Raw genomic sequence first — 21,097 nt, forward strand, 5'->3', positions numbered from 1 at the left:
CCAACCTGTCACAAAAGGCACGCCAAAAACGAGCCACGAACTGAGGACCCCTATCAGAAACAATGTCAGTAGGAACGCCATGAAGTCTGACAATTTCCTTGACAAAGGCCTTAGCGAGAGTTTTAGCGCAGGGCAGTTTGACGAAGGGAACCAAGTGACACATCTTGCTAAAACGGTCCACGACCACCCAGATGACAGTAAAACCCTCAGAGGGGGGAAGGTCAGTTATAAAGTCCATAGCCAAAAGTGTCCAAGGAGCACTGGGGACCTCCAAAGGACAAAGCAACCCCGCAGCAGGAGTATGTGAGGACTTAGATCTAGCACATATAGTACATTGGCGCACCCACTTAATGACTTCCTTCTGCCATCCAGGCCACCAAAAACTGCGACCCACCAGTCTCTTGGTCTCAGAGATTCCGGGATGACCTGCCAACCGAGATTCGTGACACTCAACAAACAAATCTCTCCTAAAGGTCCCAGGCACAAACAACCTCCCATGAGGAGTGTTAGATGGGGCATTCTCCTGAGCTTTAAGAATCTCATCTTCCAAAACGGAGTCTAAAGCAGCTATCACAACACCTTCTTGTAAAATGTTTTCCTCTTTCTCAGCACCGACTATGGGAGAAAAACTGCGAGACAAGGCATCCGCCTTAACATTCTTAGTACCAGGGATGTAAGTAACGGAGAAATTAAACCGCGAGAAAAACAGTGCCCACCTAGCCTGACGGGCATTCAGGCGCTTGGCAGCATCAAGATATATCAGATTTTTATGATCCGTAAGAACCTGAACGGGAAATTCCGCACCTTCCAAGAAGTGGCGCCAGTGTTCAAATGCGAGTTTAATAGCCAATAATTCCCGATTACCAATATCGTAATTCAGTTCAGTCTCCGAAAATTTTTTTGAAAAAAAGGCACAGGGATGTAATCCATCCCCGTTATCCTGAGACAATACTGCGCCAACCCCCACAGAGGAAGCATCAACCTCAACCAAAAACGGCCTAGTAACATCAGGCTGCATAAGGATGGGAGCAGAGGTGAACCTCTCCTTGAGATACACAAAAGCTTCAATGGCCTCAGAAGACCACTGAACCGCATCAGCACCTTTCCTGGTGAGATCAGTCAGAGGTTTGACAATACTAGAAAAAATTTTTATGAATTTTCTGTAGTAATTGGCGAAACCCAAAAACCTCTGTATCGATTTCAAACCAATAGGCCTAGGCCATTCCTGCACAGCCTGAACCTTAACCGGATCCATCTCAAAACCTTTGCTGGAGATAATGTAGCCCAAAAAACTAATTCTCTGTACAGCAAACTCACATTTCTCCAGCTTAGCAAAAAGCGAATTGTCCATTAATAACTGTAATACCTCACGCACGCTCCGCCAATGAGACTCCAGATCTGGCGAATAAATCAAAATGTCATCCAAATACACAACCACATTTTTACCGATCAAAGGTCTAAGGATGTCATTAATCAGATTCTGAAAAAATGCAGGAGCATTAGTAAGACCAAAAGGCATAACCAGATTCTCAAAATCACCCACAGGAGTGTTAAAAGCAGTCTTCCATTCATCACCCTCCTTCATGCGCAACAGATTGTATGCCCCCTTAAGGTCAATTTTAGAGAACCACTTGGCCCCCAATAACTGGTTAAACAGATCAGGAATCAATGGCAGTGGGTAAGGATTGCGTACCGTAATTTTGTTAATCTCACGAAAATCCAGACAAGGACGTAAACCGCCGTCCTTTTTTTTTACAAAAAAAAATCCAACCGCCACAGGAGACTTAGAGGGCCTAATGTGACCGGCGGCCAAACTTGTCTGTATGTATTCCTCCAAAGCCTTCCTCTCAGGAATAGTAAGGTTAAATAAACGACTTTTTGGAAGAGTCGCTCCAGGGACAAATTCAATAGAACAATCATAGTCTCTATGGGGAGGCAAAACCTGCGATTCCTTCTCAGAAAAAACTCTCCAAAAATCCTGAATAGGAACAGGCAATTCTCCCCTATCCAAAGCTGCAATACGCCCGTTACAACACTTGTCATAACATTTATGTCTCCAGGATTTAATTTCACTGGTAGACCAATCCAGTACAGGATTGTGAAATTTTAACCAGGGCAAACCCAATATTACTGGAGAAGGCAAGTTATTCAACACTACCAAATCCAATTTCTCATGGTGAACACCATTAATAGTGAGAGGAAATTCACTGACCTTGAGAGTAATATTCTTCAAAGGGGAGCCATCCACAGAAACCACAGCAATGGGGGATGATAAAGGTTCAGGTTTTAAATTGAGTTTTTCCACGAATCCCCCATCAATTACATTCAGTGTAGACCCGCAATCAACAAACACCCGAAATTCCATTAATTTTTCCTGAGCAATCGTGGAAGCAGCTAAAAATATACCCTTGGAATTTAAACAGGCAATATGGGCGTGACTGACCATTTTTTTTTCTTTCTTCATACGAAGCTCACAGCCTTTAATCAAATGACCAGATTTTCCGCAATAGAAACACAAGCCTTCCGAAAAACGACGGTCTTTTTCTTGAGAGCGAGGTGCCACCGATCCAATCTCCATCGGTTCACCACTGTTAGTACACACATTATCATAACCAGAAACTGACATAGCAGCGGATTTGCTCTCATTAACCCTAGCACGCAGTCTTCTATCCACCCGTATAGCTAATTGCATAGCCTGTTGCAAATCCTCAGGTGTAGGATAAGCAATTAGCAGGTCTTTAACCCTTTCACTGAGCCCAGCAAGAAATAGACTTTTCAGAGCAGAATCGTTCCACCCTGTTTGAGTGGACCAACGACGAAAATGAGTACAATATTTTTCGACATTACCTGATCCTTGTTTTAAACGTCTCAACTCAGTCTCAGCTGATGCCACACGGTCAGGATCATCATATAATAGTCCTAAAGCAGAAAAAAAACTATCCACTGATCTGAAGCATGTATCACTAGGTTGCAAAGAAAAGGCCCACTCCTGAGGCTCTTTGCGCAAAAGTGACATTATGAACCCTACGCACTGGGATTCATCCCCAGAGGACTTGGGTCTCAAACGAAAATACAATAAGCAAGCATTTTTAAATGAAAAAAATTCTCGATGTTCACCAAAAAATAAATCCGGCAAACATACCTTAGGCTCCAAGAAATATGCTCCAGGACAGTTACTCACGTGCTGACGGAGCTCGGCCACTTCCAGAGAGAGTCCCTGCAGGTGTTTAGCCAAATCCTGAACCGACACCATGATGGAACAAAAAAAAAAAAAAAAAAAAATCTTTCCTTAGAGAATTTGCAGGCTGGACTTACTGTTATGTTCTGCTACCAAAGCTAAGGAAAGAGAGGAGATCTGTCCCTACTATAGGACTCAGCTGAATCCCTACGATGTAACAGGGAACCTGATCCTGCGATCAGACCTGCTAAAGTCCTAATCTAGTCTGTACGGAGACCTATAGATGTGGGGAGGGAATCCCTACAAGTACTAAGGACTGGGAGGAATATGGGACACCTCCTAACAGAAATAGTAGCAGACAGACGAACAAACAAAATAGATAGAACATAGAGGTCCGTAGACCAAGCAAACTAACAGAGTTAGATACAGAGCACAGACTAGCTAGAAAGTAGATATACAATGAAGTCCAGCAAAGCCAGAAGGGCGGAGCAGGATTAAATAGGCCAACAAGGTCATGTGACCAGCAAAGGAAAAAAAACCTAACAGCAAGGTTCTAACAATATCAGAGTTGAAGTAATGCATATAAAAGGGTAGACAAATAGGACCGGGTCCCAACTCCAGACCACCCAGGCCCGTGGTAAGCTACATATATACCAATCAGCTCAACAAAGGGCATGCCACACCCTTAAATTGCACAGAATGCAAACAAGTCAAAAAACCAGACAATGTGAACTGAGGTCTAAGATGGCAGACATACAAGAAACAGAGGCATGTTCACACTAGCAAAAAAGAAGCAAGACAAAAATATATCTCATACCCTACCATAATTATATATAAATGTAAAGCAAAATTGCATAATAAATATAGGGTACTTAGTGAACTATTTTTGATCAAAAAAAGTATACAAGCCGTCCCACCAGCGGCAAGGTGACCCTAAATTGGGACGGTACCTATACTGCCTATATTAAAAACCTTACTGTATATCAGAGTTGAAGTAATGCATATAAAAGGGTAGACAAATAGGACCGGGTCCCAACTCCAGACCACCCAGGCCCGTGGTAAGCTACATATATACCAATCATCTCAACAATGGGCATGCCACACCCTTAAATTGCACAGAATGCAAACAAGTCAAAAAACCAGACAATGTGAACTGAGGTCTAAGATGGCAGACATATCCTATAACTGTATAGCAGACCCTCTCCTTTCTAATGGGAACATGTCATGCTTGTTACTGTGGCCCTGCTCTATTTGTCTTTAAATTCTTAGTGGGGTTTTTCCATAAATTTGGTCAGCCGTTAGACTCACTGCATACCCTATAACTGTATAGCAGACTCTCTACTTTCTAATGGGAATTTTTCGTTACTGTGGTCCTGCTCTATGTGTCTTTAATTTCTTAGTGGGGTTTTTCCTGAATTTGGTCAGCCGTTGGACTCGCTGCATACCCTATAATTGTATAGCAGACCCTCCCCTTTCTAATGGGAACATGTCGTACTTGTTACTGTGGCCCTGCTTTATGTGTCTTTAAATTCTTAGTGGGGTTTTTCCTAAATTTGGTCAGAGATTGGACTCACTGCATACCCTATAACTGTTTAGCAGACTTTCTCCTTTCTAATGGGAACATGTCATACTCGTTACTGTGGCCCTGCTCTATGTGTCTTTCAGAGTCCCTCTATCGTCAATGAAGCAGGATGGGTCTGATGATGTGTCACACACCACATTGCCAGATGAGATTGTAAAATGTTAAAATGACATTTCCTGGTAAATGCATTTGCCTTAAAAAATAACGTAAAAAAAAAAACAGTAGGATCTTTCTTTAGTATAAAAACAAAAACCTCAATGTAATCACATTGTTCAGCTCCTGCACCTCCTCCTCCATCTCCGAAATGACCACATCAGTCACAAGCTTAAAGCACTGCAGCACTGCCTTGGCCAAGCGGCAACAGGCTGTGCTGAAGATAACATGCTTAATGCTTAGGTGACAAACCGCCCAGCGCTGCAGAGTTGTTGAAAGCTGTCACACAGCAGCTTGATCTGTGGCTCTCACCGCTGAACATACAGCCAGGCATGGTCGTGTATGACAATGGGCGGAACCTGGTGACGGAGAAATGACAGCCGGAGTAGATACGGTTTCCTTCTATGCCAGTCCTTTCACCGAACTAAAGAATATGGCTGTAGTGAAATACAACTCTCACTGAGAAGCTGTTTCAGATTGAAAAACATTGTGCCCACCAGAGGATTTGATTCTGAGGGCTCACCTTTCTCCACCGCTCAAGAGCCCCAGAGCAGCTGCAAAGTTAGCACTATCATGAACTCTCCTGATGTAGAAGCCAGGGCACACCAGAGGATTCTCTGGTGGGACCGTCCAACCCTGCCGAGAAGAAGTCCTGGCTAAGAAAAGTGTGTGGGAATGTTCCCGGACACTCTATGGCTGCTTTTTTACTGAGGTGGAAACCCAAGCAAACATGAGGAGAACATACAAAGTCCTTGCAGATGTTGTCCTTGCTTTGATATGAATCAAGGATCCCAGTGCTGCAAGGCTTCAGTGCTAACCACTGATCCAATGCGCTGCTGTTCACCCTCTAATATCTAACAGACTGGAGAAACTTGCACCTACTGCCACTCTATCTTTAGCTCCTTTGTGTGAAACTAATGTATTTGGGCAGCCGCTCAGTCTACCAAATAAAATCCCTGAGAAGGAAATTGGGGATGACTTCGCTACTGTTTTTGGGGGCAGTGCTAACACCATGGCGTCGTACCATAGTTTACAGGAAATATTCCAGGCTGGTAGGAGGCAAGCAAATTCCCACAGAAAAGTACAAGCAGTAATGTTCAGGGACCCGCGCTTGTAGAAGGCAGAGACAACACCCGGATAAATAGTGATGGCTGGGGACCGAGTATGGACACGAGGCATGATGTTGTGAAAAACTTCCACCTTCACGTGCTTAAAAGGCCACATTTCAAGTGCAAGCAGCTGCCGAGAAATCTGGCAGTTTAGTATGGCAGCCTGTGGATGGGTGGCTGGCTGCATAATTGCGCTTGCATTCCAAGTAACAGAAAACTAAGCAGATGGTGGCCTCTATCATCATCATAGCCTCACCTCTGCACTATGAACTCTCATGAAGGAGAAGCCAGGGCCCACTGGAGGAGTCTCCGGTTTTCTGGTGGGTCCGTCCAACCCTGCCAAGAAGCAGCCCTGGCTAAGAAAAGTGTGGGGGAAGGTTCCCGGACATTCTATGGCTGTTTTTTTAATGTGGATCGGACGTGCTTATGCATTTTATTTCTCAAACCGGATTTCAGATCAGGCCATTGCCCAACTCTGTAGTCATGAAATTAAATGCGCAAAGAAAGATGTTTGTGTGTCAAGGCACCACGAAGAAGTGTGAGTTGATCTTGGCCGGGCTGCCATTGCTTTTGCAAAAGAGGCTTTAGAGGACTTCCTGGGAGAAATGACACCCAGAGTAGATACGATTTCCCTCTATGCCAGTCCTTTCACTGAGCTAAAGAATATGGCTGTGGTGAAATGCAACTCAGCAAAAAAAGCTGTGGACTGGCTCTGTACCATCCATGGCCACATTCACCTGTCCACGAGTTTGTGGTTAGGCGGTCCTTCCCAGTAAGTGCACTGAGGAGGGCACGGGTAATGTTGTGGGACCCGTGCTTGTGGAAGGTGGAGACGACACCGGAACAAATAGTGGCGGCTGGGGACTGAGTATGGACACCTGGCCGCCACCGGCATGAGGGTATGAAAAGCTTCCGCCTCCAGGAGACTAAAAGGCCACATTTCAAGTGAAAGCAGCTTTTGAGGACTTCCTGGGAGAAATAACAGCTGGGTAGGTATTGTTTCCCAAGTCCTTTCACCAAGCTAAAGAATGTGGCTGTGGTGAAATACAACTCAGCAAGAAAAGCTGTGGACTGGCTCTGTACCGTCCATGGCCACATTCACCTGTCCACGTGTTTGTGGTTAGGCGGTCCTTCCCAGTAAGTGCACTGAGGAGGGCACGGGTAATGTTGTGGGACCCCCGTGCTTGTGGAAGGTGGAGATGACACCGGAACAAATAGTGGCGGCTGGGGACTGAGTATGGACACCTGGCCACCACCGGCATGAGGGTATGAAAAGCTTCCGCCTCCAGGAGCCTAAAAGGCCACATTTCAAGTGCAAGCAGCTGTCAAAAATTTGGCAGTATAGTATTGCAGCCTGTGGGTTGGTGGGTGACTGGCTGCATACTTGCACTTGCATTCCAAGGAATTGGGTAGGGACAAGTGAACGCTGCAGTGGGACAAGGACGTGTACGGTGATTGTTGCAAGTTTGCAATGACAGGTTCATGGTGGGAGGCATCTTCACATGCGCCAAGGATCACTTATGATGGGCACAATTTTAGGCAGTGACCTAGGAGTCAGAGATGCTTCCAGAGGTTTTCCCCATGCTGTTCTCATGACTTTTCAGCACTGTATGCATGTGTCTGATGATGTGTCATACACGACATGGCCAGATAAGGTTGTAAAATGGTAAAATGACATTTCCTGGTGAATGCATTTGTCTTGGTTGAAAGAAATGCAAAAGTGCAAAAACGCTATGTGTGAACATAGCCCAAGGTGTGGAGGAGTATTTTTGTGTTTGGTTATTTATTTTGCCTTATATACAAGTCTTTACCCTGGAAAGGATGGTCCTTAACATACTTCCCAGGAAAATCCATTTTGGTTCTGTTTTTGTATGTTTTATTGTGAGTTCGTAAAAGTGGCGTAATACTCTGACAACGTTGTTGACAGCAGTGATCTGGGAGTCAGAGATGCTTCCAGGGGTCTTCCCCATGCTGTTCCCATGTCATTTGAGCACTGTTCCTATCGATTTGGGCAATTTTTCGGCCCTCTGCAGACCGCCGGGGGAAGACACCTGAAAAATGCTCGAGTTTCCCATAGACTTACATTGGGCTCATTGCTCGGGTCGAGCACCCGAGTGTTCCAATGTGCTCGACCCGAGCAACGAGTACCCGAGCATTTTAGTGCTCGCTCATCACTACCCGACATACGTTTCGCCTGCTGCTTTATCAATGGGATGTACATTTAATTTATATTTTTTTAATATTATCTAATAAAATTATCAGATTTTACTTTTTGGAGGTGTAACATATTATTTTTTTAGGGATATAGTATTTTACTGTGCCCATCTCATGATTCATATTGTCTTTGTGTATAAGTTTTCCCATATGTAAATGCAGTAATAATTTTAAAAAGAATCAAAAGCCTGACAGTACAGTGTGTTATTAAGTAGGCTACCTATTAATTATGGTTAGCATCTGTGAAGACCCTGGGTCTTCCGTGGACGTAACGCTACTCAGACAACACATGGTGGGGGTAAAACAGTGTGGCAATACTTTATTGAACCACAAAGCGGACAATAAATACAAAGAACAGCCCAGCAAATACACAAGATGGTACAACATTACACAGTCTCACTCTTCCGCCCACCTGGGATAGAATGGCTGCAACTTTGGGACTTTCAGGGACAACTACCTCATCCAGTGGCCCCCCGCTTTTGGCGGGCCCCCACAGAGAGAAGGTAGCAGCAAGCTTAGGAAGCTAGCAGTCCATCGAGTTACAAGGCCACAAGATCCAAGGTTCCCACCTTGGCCTCTTCGAAAGTTTCCATGGGTTGCATGCGACTGGAGGGTCCCTCCTGACAACCCCAAACAACATATCCATGGGGCCAGGTGACTTCCTCGTCCCACCTTGGTCTCCCCAAAATGTATCCATGTCTCTCTGATGGTCAGTGGAGCAGGTCCGAATCTTTCCAGTCAGGGCCGATACCCTTCGGCTAGAATAATGTAAAATCCAAATCTGTGTCTCTTTGGGTAATGCCATGCAATCCATCTATTGTCCTGACGGGTGTCTCTCATTCTCCTTGTAAAGTCTTTCTGATGCTTCTTGATTCTGCTTTCAGCACTACATCATAGTTGGTATCACAGGGGGCTCTTGTAAATAAACATCTAGCTGGCTTTTTAGTACAAAATGTCATTAGTATAGTAAACATCATTGTTTCTAAAGGAATAGAAGTCAGCATTCAGGGTTATACAAATAATAGCCTGTGTTAATCAACCAAAGAAGATCACAGGTTAAAAAGTCAACAAAAAAACAAAGGTATACTGGTCTTGCCATCAAAAAGTATGTCTGGCATAATTAAGGTTTTACGCTGTATTGTCACATCATCCATTTACCCATAGTCATATACTGTATGTTGAGGTCACTTTGACATTACTAAGGCTGTGTATGCCTGAGGCCGGGTTCACACAAACATATAAAGTTTCATCCAGAAAACTCTGATGATTTTTTTTTTTTTTTGTCATCCATGTGCAATCCGTTTTTTATACATCAGCAGTTATTAAAAATGTACAAGCTTAAATACAGTTTCCTATGTTAAAGAATTTCAATCTAATATATAAAGCTGAATGTGTGTGTGTGTGTATGTCCGGGATTGGCATCTGCACCGTCGCGGCTACAGTCACAAAATTTTGCACAGTCACACGTCTGGACCCCAAGAGCGTCATAGGCTATGTTGTGAGGCGAAATTTTAACCCCGCACGTTCCAATTCACCAAACAATTTTGCCCCTATCTACATAATGGGGAAAAAGTGAAAGGAAAAGTGTTGGAGGCAAATTGACAGCTGCCACATGTGAACAAGGGAGAATTAAAGAATGAGAGCGATGGCGCCAAAGAGTATATACCATACAGTTGCTAAGGTGGGGCCCCGACATGGGATACTCATAGTCACCACACACGGGGATATGAACACACACACAAAATGCGCAACACACTACCACGTGCTTGAACACGTATACCACCCTCTGCACACACAAAACTCATCTCACAAAGATTTATCAGGCTGCCAGTAGCAACCAATCACAGCTCAGCTTCTATTTTGCTACAGTTAATTAATCTGAGCTGTGATTGGTTAATATAGGCAACAAAGGACATTCTCAGTATAACAAAGCTTGTGTAAGGTAATAAGATGTCAGTTAGGGTGTGTTGGTGGAAAGGATGATGTCAGTCACATTACTTCTATGTGAGAGGATATAGAAACTGCCAGTTACAGACTATTTTTACCACAATAATGCCTCATAAGAAAAGGAATTTCATGGCACGAATGTCAGCTGATGCAAAAAGAAAAGCTGCATTACGGGCCAATGAAAAATGTGAAGACCGAGAAACAAGGCTGACACACATGAGAACAACAGTTGCTTCCTCGAGGGCCAATGAACTTTCTGAGCAGAGGGAAGTGAGGCTTGGAGACATGAAAACAAGAGCTGCTTCCTCAAGAGCCAATGAACTTTCTGAGGACAGGGAAGCGAGGCTTGCAGACATGAAAACAAGAGCTGCTTCCTCAAGAGCCAATAAACTTTCTGAGGAGAGGGAAGCGAGGCTTGCAGACATGAAAACAAGAGCTGCTTCCTCAAGGGCCAATGAACTTTCTGAGGAGAGGGAAGTGAGGCTTGCAGACAAGAGAACAAGATCTGCTTCCTCAAGAGCCAATGAACTTTCTGAAGAGAGGGAAGCGAGGCTTGCAGATAAGAGAAGAAGAGCTGCTTCCTCAAGGGCCAATGAGTCATCTCAGCAGAGAGAAGGCTGACTTGCCACTAAGAGAATTGCTATTTCTTCCACCAGGGCACAGGAAATGGTTGGAGATTTAAAACATGCTGCCTTTTGTTACCAGTCAGACATAAACTATCAGGATAATCCTAAAGTTTAGATAGGAAAAATGGATGTGGTCTGCATGTACTGCAGTGCCCTGAAATGGAAAGATGAACCGCCAGGTTTATGCTGTGCAAATGGCAAGATAAAACTTCCACCTCTCCTGTCACCACTAGATCCCCTAAAGTCTCTGATAACAGGTACCAGTACAATATCAAAGCATTTCTTGGACAACATTAGGAAGTACAACTCCTGCTTCCAAATGACATCATTTGGTACAACAAAAGAAATGTTTACAACAGGATTTATGCCGACATTTAAAGTTCAAGGACAGGTTTACCACTCAATTGGCTCACTGCTTCCATTACAAGGAGAAGAACCTCAGTTTCTTCAACTCTTCTTTATGGGAAATGCAGAAGTAGAGGCTCAGGGGAGATGCTCTTTAATTCCTAACACTCGCCTTGATATTGTCACTATTTTGCAGCAGTTCCTTTACTCCAACAATCTATATGTTCAACTTTTCAAGACTGCACTTGAATGCATGCCAAATGACGATTACAAGGTTGTCATTCGAGCTGACAAAACACCACAAGGTGAACATCAGTGACGTTTCAATGCTCCCACATTTGATGAGGTAGCCATTTTGATTGTAGGTAATGATTTTCAAAGCCGTGACATTGTGCTTCAGAAAAGGAACAATAGTTTGCAACGAGTAGCAGAAACTCACAGGTCCTATCATGCACTGCAATATCCAATCATCTTTTGGCAGGGACAGGATGGCTATCACTTTGGAATACCTCACACAGATCCTACAACAGGCAACCCTTCAGGAAAAAAAGCGTATGCCTTGGACTTCTATGCATATAGGATCATGACAAGATTTGCAGAGGAAAATCACATTTTGAAATGCAAACACCTCTTCCACCAATTTATTGTTGACATGTATGCAAAGATTGAGAGTGAACGTCTTTTATATATCCGACTAAATCAAAAGGAGCTCAGGGCAGAGGAATATATTCACCTTAGAGATGCTGTTGCAAATGATGCTGATCCAAAAGAGTTGGGGAAAATAGTTATTCTTCCATCAACTGTCACTGGAAGCCCACGACACATGCATGAATACACACAGGATGCAATGACTTATGTGAGAAAGTATGGCCGTCCAGATCTTTTCATCACCTTTACTTGCAATCCTGCCTGGGAGGAAATTTGAGGGCACCTGTTACCGGGCGAAAAAACAGTGATTCGCCATGACCTTATTGCTTGGGTTTTCAAACAGAAACTTTCAAAAATGACTAATCTCATCATAAAATCACAAATTTATGATGAGACGCAGTACTGGATGTATTCAGTTGAATGGCAAAAAAGAGGCCTTTCTCACGCCCACATCTTGATTTGGCTGAAGCAAAAAATACAGCCTACCGAAATTGACAATATCATCAGTGCCGAATTGCCAGACCCTCAGATTGACCCATTGCTGTTTGACACCATCACAAAAAACATGATCCATGGTCCGTGTGGGAGTCTGAACAAAAATTCTCCCTGTATGATTGATGGCAGGTGTTCAAAGCATTACCCACGATCCCTGGTCCAAGAAACCCAAACAGGACAAGATGGATATCCAGTCTACCAAAGAAGAAAGCCAGGGGATGGTGGTTTCATAGCAAAGCTCAAAATACGTGTTGGATCATCACTCCAAGAGATAGAAATTGACAACAGGTGGGTAGTTCCTTACAACCCTTTGCTCTCAAAAATCTTCCAGGCCCACATAAATGTCGAATCTTGCCACTCTGTGAAATCAATCAAGTATATCTGCAAATATGTCCACAAAGGAAGTGATAAAGCAGTTTTTGAACTCCAGAAAAATGGACCTATTATTGATGAAGTGGAGGCATTCCAGATGGGCATTTACATAAGCAGCAATGAAGCTGTTTGGAGAATACTAGGATTCTCCATTCATCAGCGCTACCCACCAGTTGTGCATCTGAGTGTGCACTTGGAAAATGGACAGAGAATTTACTTTAACCCAGCAAACTTGCAGCAGCAGCTCCTAACACCACCTAAGACCACCCTCTTGCCATTTTTTGAGCTGTGTCAACAAGACCCTTTTGCAAAAACAATTCTCTACTGTGATTTACCAAAGTACTACACTTGGAATGCCTCCAGAAAAACACTGGAACGGAGGAAATGGGGGCTTGATATTGAAGGCTATCCAGGGGTGAAAGCAACTGATACTCTTGGTCGCGTCTACACTGGTCATCCGTCAAATGCAGAGTGCTTCTACCTGCGCATGTTACTTCATGTTGTCAAAGGCCCTACATCATTTTCTGACCTGAAGACCATCAGAGGCCATGTGTGTGAAACATTCAGGGAAGCTTGCCAAAGAAAAGGACTTTTGGAAAATGATGGACACTGGGACATGACCCTCAGTGAAGCAGCAGCCACACAAACCCCAAAGCAACTAAGACACCTCTTTGCTATTATTCTAACAACCTGTAGCATTTCAAATCCTCTTGAGATTTGGACAAAGCACAAAACTGATCTCAGTGAGGACATCGTCATGCAGATTAGAAGGGAAAATCCTCAGCAACTCATCAACTTCACAGAGGAAATGTTCGATGAAACTTTAATGCTCTTTGAAGATCAGTGCATAGCAATGTCAGGAAAAGCCTTACAGTTGCTTGCTTTGCCTGCTCCAATAAGAAATCCTGAAGGCATCCAAATGTATAGGGAGATTTTCCTAGAAACAAACTACAATATTGATGAACTGACAGCATTTGTATCTCAGAACGAGCCAATATTGGTACCAGATCAAATGGATGCCTATAACCACATTTTAAGTTTCAGTGAAACCAACAAAGTTGGGATTGTCTTCCTTGATGCTCCAGGTGGAACAGGAAAGACATTTGTAATCAACTTGCTCCTGGCAAAATTTTGACAACAAAAAAAGATTGCACTTGCAGTGGCATCTTCTGGAATTGCAGCTACGCTTTTAAAAGGTGGCAGGACAGCATATTCGACATTCAAACTACCACTTAACCTGTCTCATAGTGACAATATTGCCAAGGGTTCAGGACTGGCCAAATTGCTTCAAAAATGCAGTGCCATCATTTGGGATGAATGCACCATGTCACACAAAAGGGCTCTGGAAGCAGTGGACAGACTGCTGCAAGACCTGCTACAAACAAATATATCATAGGAGGAGTAGTTGTTTTGGCAGGTGACTTCCGCCAAACACCACCTGTTATTCTAAGATCAACCTCTGCAGACGAACTGAATGCCTGTTTCAAAGCATCGTACCTTTGGAGAAAAGTAAAGAAAATGTCACTGAACACAAACATGAGGGTCTACATGACAGGCGATGTTTCTGCTGGACTGTTTTCAAGCCAGCTGTTGACTATTGGATCTGGCAAGGAACCAGTAATCTCCACCACTGGACAGATCACCTTCCCAAGCAACTTTTGTTGCATTGTGACTTCCATTGAGGAGTTGAAAGCAAAGGTTTTTCCAAACATTCAACTCCACTTCAAAAATTCTGGCTGGCTGTGTGAAAGGGCTATTCAAGCTCCCAAAAATGACAGTGTCAACAAGATCAATCTTCAAATTCTAAATCTCCTTCCAGGTGTGTGCACAAGCTACAAGTCAGTGGATACAGTAATAGACCCTGCTCAAGCATTATTTTATCCAACTGAGTTCCTCAATTCCTTGGAGCCACAAGGACTTCCTCCTCACAACCTCTTTCCAAAGCCTGGAGCACCTATTCTGCTATTGAGAAATTTGGATCCACCAAAGCTGTGTAATGGCACAAGACTCTTGATTAAGAACCTGTTTCCATATGTAATTGAGGCAACCATTTTGACAGGATGTGCCACAGGAGAAGATGTTTTCATTCCAACAATTCCTCTCATTCCATCTGATTTGCCTTTTGATTTTAAAGGCCTCCAGTTTCCTGTTCGACTGACATTTGCTATGTCCATCAACAAGGCTCAGGGACAGTCCTTGAAAGTAGTTGGAATCAATTTACAATCTCCATGCTTTTCTCATGGTCAACTTTATGTGGCCTGTTCAAGTGTTGGAACAGCCAAAAATCTGTTCGTGTTTGCACCTGAAGGAAGAACTAAGAATGTCGTTTATCAAAAGGCTCTTGAATAAGGAGTAGAAGATTACTTCACATGACTTGGCCAATTTAGTTAAATCTGTGCGGAATATCTCTGGTGTTGAAATATATGTTGTGAAATGCTTCTATTAGCTTAGTTTTTGCCTTTTAATAATAAGATTTTTTTGCACACCCATATACTCCAATGGGCATGTCTTATCTGACACACGAAAGAACTAATGCATGCTGCAATTTTTTTATTCACGCGCAGATTCGATAGTTAAAAAAAATTCTCATCTAGAATAACAGTGAACTGAGTTCTATCCGTTTTTTCATGGACAACACTCAGATCGAAAGCACGGTGAACTGAGCTTGGCCTTAGAGAGATTGAAACGGGTTCAATAAAGTCCTAGGAGATTTCGGAGGGTCATACATGTCTTTCCAGAGCTATTTGAGGTTTCAAAGTACACTTGCAGCAAATTAATTAGCTGTGAATCAAATTTTGGGGAAATATTTGACAAAGTTGGTGAATTAGAATTTGATGACATCCTTAGAATAGTTTATCAATAACTCCCAATGGCTGCAGGCTCACTCCTCTAGCAAGGGCTGGACTAATCCACCATCAGTGGGCCCTTCAGTGGACAAAAATAGGATGCAAAGGTTCAATATGACAAGACTTCATTTGAAGATGTCTTTGTAGTCAATTATTTGTCTACAGGGTAAATTTTTTGCAAGAAAAATATTAGGCGTTAGCAATGATCCATGGTCCGTTATCATTGATGAGAACATCTGTGATCATTGATGAGAGTATCTGCGATCATTGACGAGAACAAATATTGCAATGCAATTAAAAGTGGATTGTCACATGTGTTGTACAAATGAAGCGTGAGCTCTGAACTATTGGCATAGTTTAACCCATCCCAACTTTGTCAGTAGAAAATTGTTATACGCTATTTCATTTTTTAAACCAGTTTCATCTAATTCTCCAAGATACCTAAAATAAAAAACATAAAAAATGATTGCATGTTATTAAAAAAGTATGAATAGATGTGGAGAATAACTTTTTTGGCTGTAGAATCAGACTACAAATGATTTGTTTGTAGTCTGTTACCATAGAGACACTTAAGTCTGCAGATGAGCTGTAGGCAGAAAATTAAGGAATATTTTAAATGAAAGGGAATATGTCACCAGTAGAAATGAGCGGTGTTCGACTCGAACTGTTCGCCAATCTCAAATTCGAGCTGTTTTGAGAGGTGTTCTAGCTGTTCGGCGAACACGAACGATTTGAAAAAAATCCGGCTGTTCGAGGTTATGTTCGATAACTGTTCGTGCACCAAAATCATAACTGGATTTTTTCACAGTAATGCTGATAATCAATGTTAATACGCAGTTTGAGTGTACAGCGGGGCGGGGGGAGGGGCAGGGGATGGATCTCTGCATAAATAATGAAGATCTCCATTTTTTTTTCTCTTTCCCGCATTTACAGTGGGGAGGTGCAATCTGTCAGCCTATCAGCAGCGCACACACGGAGCGAACTGCTTTTTTTCACACAAGCAAGGGCATGTGTCATTGGCTGTGTATGTCACATGTCCTTGCCCTATAAGACCCAGCCATTTTCCCCGTCGCCACCATTTTCTCACTGCTGCAGCTACGTGTTAGACGGCACCGCTGTTGCTGTGTGCGTTATACTTTCAGTGTTAATTTCAAGCCAATTTTCTCAGAAATATTCAGATAGCTTGGAAGTAGGGAATAGTTGTGATTGCAGTCCTTTTGAGGACTAGGTTCCAGCATTTCCTATGACTTTTATCAGGCAGGTCTGTGCTCTTAAGTAGATAGGTTGGGAGTAGGGTCTACGTGTAATTGCAGTCAGTCCTTTTGAGGACTAGGTTACAGCATTTCCTACGACTTTTAGCAGGCAGGTCTGTGCTCTTAAATAGACAGCTTGGGAGTGGGGACTAGTTGTAATTGCAGTCCTTTTGAGGACTAGGTTACAGCATTTCCTAGGACTTTTTGCCAGGCAGGTCTGTGCCACTGCTGTGCAAGTGTTTTTCACAGCATTTGGCTAAATGTAGCTAAACAAATCCTTTTTGGCCTCTTGCAGTGTGTGTTAGTCAGTGGAGAAGCATATCTGTGTTGCAAGCTACACCACCTGTGTATAGAATACAATTTTTTTACCGCACCTAGCCAAGTAAAACCTTTTGGGCATAGCATCATTCTATTAGGCCATCTATACTAAGCTCCACCAGCTTGCAAATTACTAATAATTTTTATCTGCATCTAGCTCGGAAAATAATTTTTGGCTTGTAGCAGTGTGTGTGGGACTGATTCTATTAGTCCATCTATACTAAGCTCCACCAGCTTGCAAATTACAAATAATTTTTAGCTGCATCTTGTCTGGAAAATAATTTTGGGCATAGTAGCAGTGTGTGGTACTCATTCTATTATGCTATCTATACTAAGCTCCACCAGCTTGCAAATTACAAATAATTTTTAGCAGCATCTAGCTCGGAAAATAATTTTGGGCATAGTAGCAGTGTGTGGTACTCATTCTATTAGGACATCTATACTAAGCTCCACCAGCTTGCAAATTACTAATAATTTTTAGCTGCATCTTGTCTGGAAAATAATTTTGGGCATAGTAGCAGTGTGTGGTACTCATTCTAACCAACCGTTTTAAGCAACTCTGGGGCAATTGATGCCACTTAAGTGGTGTCTGTGCCACAAATTTTTGGAAAAAATGGAGACTCTTTTTGGGAGTCCCCTTGCTTTGTTTTACGTGACGTTGCCATCGTCAATTAGAGGTGGGTTGGGTCCCCTGGGTTGGGTCCCCCCCCCTTTTAACCGTAAGAAAATACATACACTATGGCTTGGGGTAACACAGATGGTTGAGTCTGAAGAGCTGTTTACTCAAAGGTCTGCTCTAAAGCTTCAGTGTTTGCTAGTCAGCGTAGTAACCCAGCTGCGAAGCAAGCTGCACCGCCTGTGTATCTAATAATGATTTTTAAATGCATCTAGCCTAGGCAGACTGTGGGGACCCCTAACCAAACCCAGACGTTCAGCCCCCTAACGCCCCCCTTTCATTGACAATACAATCATGTAACTCTTACAACTGGATGGGTGAGGATCGGTCACAGCTTTATTAACTGTTTATACTCATTCCATTAGAAATGCATTTTATTTCTAAATAATTCAGCTTGTTGCAGCATGCCCTGTGGCTTCAGTCTCCACAACGGCAAGTTGGCCAACAAGTGTAACTCTCCAACATGTCCTTTCTATTTCCAGGCCACGGAGGATCCTGCTTACTCGTATGCAGGACTCCGACCCCCATCTATCACTCTTAACGCTTGTTCCACTCCGTCCTGGAGTCCTGACAGTAATATGTCCAGTCAAATATCCATATAGTGAACACCGTTGGGCCGTATGAGGCCTGCTTTATCTCCTTCCAGTTGTCGGTGTTGTATCACTACACAGCCTCTGTCTCTTATAAATTTTGCCATCCGAATATTTATTACCTGCCTTGTCCGTTCGATGGCCGTGATGTCTCACGCACCTTGCCATACCGTTCTCGGCACCATCTCTGACCATACTATAGTTAGTTTTGTGAAAAATTCTCTGAAGCGCTCAGTGTCTAGTTTCATTATTGCCATTAGTTATGCGCTCCTGTGATAAGCTATGTCGTTTCCCCCGGCCTGTATAACTAAGATGACCGGTCCTCTTGCCTCTCTCCCTACCTTGAGTACCTCCATTAGTACCTGTGGCCATTGCAGGCCTCTAATACCTCTCCAGTTCAAATATGTGTTATGAAACTCCAATTTCCTCCCGCCTGGGCAGACCTTCACTCTTCTTTCTGCACAATATATATATGAGTTCTTAATCATTGCATAGCAAAAAAACAGCAAGGAAGTGGTATTTATATGTCATGTCCTGCTATGCACCTGTTCAAGGCTGAGTTAATCAGAAATGTAAACACACATACCAAGTTAAAATCGTATAGCATAGAAACAATGCATATAAATGTAAATAATCAAAAAGAAAAAGAAAAGAAGAAAAAAGGAACATATATATATATAATAATAATCTATAAATGATCACTCATAATGATACATCAAATCATGTCTGATGTTTAAACCCGCTGGTACACGTGTATTTAAAGTATAAATCCACCAACTTTCTCTATTAAGGAGCTTTCTCCTATAATCATCCACCAAATCTCCACCAATCGCCATCTGCCCCACCTGTGTCATCCTGGGGAGACAAAAAGCTACTGCGTAGTCTTTTCCAAAAGTTTGAGGGAATTACCACGGGAATGGTTTGGAAGAGGTATAAGAGTTTAGGTAGGACGTTCATTTTTAGTATACTTATTCTGCTGAACCAGGAAAAATCCTTCACCGTCCAAGAAGTAAGATCTTTATGGAGTTGTTCAATAAAGGGCCCAAAATTAAGATAAAATAGATGGAGAGGTCTCTATGAATACGAATTCCTAAGTATTTGATACCCTGTGAGGGCCAGGCAAAGGGAAAGTTGGACTGGATGGAATCCTGTATGGATTTGGGGAGGGAGACATCGAGGGCCTCAGACTTCGCTGCATTGATTTTAAAATTTGACCATGTAACAAAGTGATCTATTTCAGCCATAACAGCAGGGATGGATATATGTGATTGAGTGATATATACTAGGACATCATCAGCAAATGCAGAGCACTTGTACTCGGTGCCTCCCACCTCAATCCACCTAATATTTGGGTTATCGCGAATTGATGAGAGCAGGTGCTCCATCACTAGGATGTATAAGAGAGGGGACAGAGGACATCCCTGCCTTGTCCCATTGGTGATTATGAAAGGTGATGAAAATGTTCCATTTTTCTTCAGCCTAGCTGACGGATTGCGATACAGGGCCATGATTTTGGCTATAAAAGGGTCCCCTAGACCCCTACCCCAAGCTTTTTAAGAGAATAATATATGGCGTGCCAGGAGACTCTATGGAATGCTTTCTCAGAATCCAACGAGAGTATCTAATTACAAATTTTTAACTGCATCAAGCCCAGGCAATACTTTGGGCCTAGTAGCAGTGTCTGCTAGTCAGCGGAGTAGCCACCGCCTGTAGATCTAATTACAAATTTTTAACTGCATCTAGCCCAGGAAATACTTTGGACCTAGTAGCAGTGTCTGCTAGTCTGCGGATTATCCCAGCTGTTAAGCAAGCTACACCACCTGTAGTTTAGACACTTAATTTTTTCAAAGGAAATGCTTCGGACCCCCGGGACACTCAGTGAAGAGCATCGGGGAGGCACCCCAAGGCACAGGGGCTGGGACTGGCGGTAGGACGCCTTGCGGTGGACCGCCAAGCTCGATCCTTATAAAAGCTTTTTAACTGCAGCAGCTTTAGTGGACGCTACTGGAGCTGGAATTCCCCCGGCTGCTGGCATCAGACTTGCCCTCCAATAGATCATTGTAAAAGGATTTAAAGTGTACTCATTCAAATTACAGAGACAATTTAAATTAAAAAGCTTAGACCTGCCTCCACCGCAGGGGGGCTCGCTTGACCCACCAGCGGACAGGCAACAATATTGGGAGAGGGGGGCTGGCCGTCAGGGTCCACTGCAGCTCTGGCACAAACCCGGCGACACGGAGGTCGCACGGGCAGGAACGGACTGAACGTGTCGGCTTCGCACTTTTTTGGTTTTAGAAGGGCATGACATGCCTATATCTGTGTCTCCCCCTCCTTTTACTCCTCCACCTCTTTTCTTTTCGCATGACTATATGTACTTGTCACTTTTCCATGTGTTAGTTGTGTCTTCTGAGCAGTTTGTCAGGTTTTGGACACCTTTGAAGGTGTTTTGTATGTGTTTCTATGTGTTTTTGTTTGCCTGCCATTGGTTTTAACGTTGTTCGACGGTGTTCAACGAACAGTTCGACGAACAGTTCGGCGAACACACGGGTGTTCGACGAACCGAACCGAACTCGAACACTACGGGGGTGGCTCAACTCTAGTCACCAGGTTTTTGCTACCCTATCTGAGAGCAGCATGATGTAGGAGCAGAGACCCTGATTCCAGTGATGTGTCACTTAGTGGGCTACTTGCTGTCATTTTGATAAAATTACTACTTTATCTGCTGCAGATCTACCAGTTATCTGA

Source organism: Phyllobates terribilis, unplaced genomic scaffold, assembly GCF_046119375.1.
Source record: "Phyllobates terribilis strain yellow unplaced genomic scaffold, ASM4611937v1 Scaffold_12__6_contigs__length_324123572, whole genome shotgun sequence".
Lineage (NCBI taxonomy): Eukaryota > Metazoa > Chordata > Amphibia > Anura > Dendrobatidae > Phyllobates > Phyllobates terribilis.